General features: G+C 43.0%; 1 non-coding gene across 1 annotated transcript; it reads left to right on the forward strand.

The window, feature by feature from the left end:
* The first annotated feature begins 1,524 nt into the window (after nucleotides 1–1,524).
* LOC111812055 lies at nucleotides 1,525–1,650 on the forward strand. The gene has a single exon (XR_002817651.1). It is a non-coding gene; the product is annotated as a U6atac minor spliceosomal RNA (small nuclear RNA).
* The last annotated feature ends 452 nt before the right edge of the window (nucleotides 1,651–2,102 follow it).

Raw genomic sequence — 2,102 nt, forward strand, 5'->3', positions numbered from 1 at the left:
TTGGCTTTCCATTATGTGATGATAGTATGGATTTAAAGACTTTTACTTTTGAGACAGGGTCTCATTACATAGCCCAGGTTGCCCTTGAACTCATTGTGATCCTCCTGTCTCAGCCTCACAAGTGCTGGATATATTTAAAGTCTTTATGGTTTAAAATATTTTGGCTTCTAAACCTAGTATGGTGGCACATGCCTGTAGTCCCAGCACTCAAGAGGCTGAGATAGGAGGATTGCCTCAAGTTCAAGGCCAACCTGAACTGCATAGTGAGACCGTATCCCAAAAAGAAATCTTTAGTTTCTGAATGTCCCTAACTCTCAGTGAGATCCAATAAACTATACAAAATGAAATGCTTGAGTTTCCCTTAGCCTGTGGATAAACAGTGGCTTTATTTTTCTCCTTCATCTCATCCCTCTTTGATATACTATCTTATAACTATAATCATAGGGCTAGAGAAGGAAGTAGATGAAACAGATATCATAAGCACAAAGAGATTTGAGGACCTACTGTGTATAATGAAGCTCCATGCTTAGCAATAAGGGACTCTTACATACAGGTGGGAATGTTGATTTGTACAGCCTTTATATGGGGAACAAGACAGAGTTTCCTCAAAAAGGTAAAAATAAGTTGCCTGTGGTGGCACACACCTGTAATCAGCACTTTGGGATGCTGAGCAGGACACATCTGAAGCCGGACTGAGTTGCTTAGTGACTTAGTAAGACCTCTTAAAATTTTAATAATCAAAAAAAAGAATGGGAATATAGCTCAGTTGGAAGACCCAGGGTTCAATCCCCAGTACTGCTAAATAAATAAATAACTCTATATGATCTAGCTATCCCACTCCTGCACATACATCCAAAGCTAATGAAGTTGGTATACAAAAGAGGTAGCTGCACCCCTGTTTTGATTGTGGCACTATTCACAATAACCAAGATAAGGAATCAACTAAATAGAAAGTGTGGAATATTATTCAGCTCTAAAAAAGATTTGATCCTGCCATTTATAGAAAAATGGATGGCACTAGAGAACAGCCTGTTAAGTGAAATGTCAGGCACAGAAAGACAAATATTGTATGATCTCAGTCATATGTAGATGCTGTAAAAAGTATCTCAAAGAAGAAAATGGAATAGAGATTGCTAGAGAGTAGAAAGGGGAGGGGAAGAAGAAGATGGAGCAAGATCCAATAACAGAGGCCACAATACAATTAGATAGGAAGACTAAATTCTACTATTCTCCATCATAGTGACGTAGCAGGGTGTTATGGTTTGTGTCTAGTTGCCTGTCCCCCAAAGCCTCATGTAAGTTATGGGGCAGATGCAGCTGGAGGAGCAATGGATGGCTTGAGGGGCGGGGCCAGGGAATCAGGGCGGGGCCAGAGGGGCGGGGCCAGAGAGGAGTGGACCATTAAAGAGGCTACCTGTGCTTTCTCAGAGGTGTGGAGAGGGTCATCTTACACATGGCAGCCCCCCAGTCTCTCCTCCAGGGTCTTGAAACCTCTAGTAACTGTGAGTTAAAGAAACCTTTCCCGTGTTGTATGAAAGGAGAGAAGGTTAGCACTCCCTTTGACAAGGATGGAAGAGGCCCTTGGGCCTGACAACACGCATACGGTTAAGGCATTGCCACCTACTTCATGGCATCTAACCACTGTTTTTTTATTTTTTTTTCTAAATTTTTTATAACAATGAGACAGTTTTAAATTTTATTTATGTGTGTGTGTGTGTGTGTGTGTGTGTGTGTGTGTGGCCAGCTCAGCCCACCAGGGGGTGCGGCTGGCTGGCATGTGGTGCTGGGGGATTGAACCGCAGTCCCTGATGCCTTGCCAAGCTTGTTCTAAGTAGGTGCTTTAGACCACTGAGCCATCTCTCCAGCCCGGCTTTACTTCTTATACTTAGTTTTTATACTTTTCTGCTGGGTGGTTAAGACCAAAGTAGAGCAGGATCTATGCAACAAGAGTTGTAGCTCTTGGGTCTGATAAGGTCAGTGAAATCCCCTCAGGATTGATCCTGAGATCCTGTACCTCAGATTGTAGAACCTTTGTCAGTGTCAGCCATGTGGATGAGTCACGGCCACTGCTTGGCCAATGTCCTCTCTGGTGAAGGTTACTG

The sequence above is a fragment of the Octodon degus genome, unplaced genomic scaffold, assembly GCF_000260255.1.
Source record: "Octodon degus isolate 3935 unplaced genomic scaffold, OctDeg1.0 scaffold00110, whole genome shotgun sequence".
NCBI classification, from domain to species: domain Eukaryota; kingdom Metazoa; phylum Chordata; class Mammalia; order Rodentia; family Octodontidae; genus Octodon; species Octodon degus.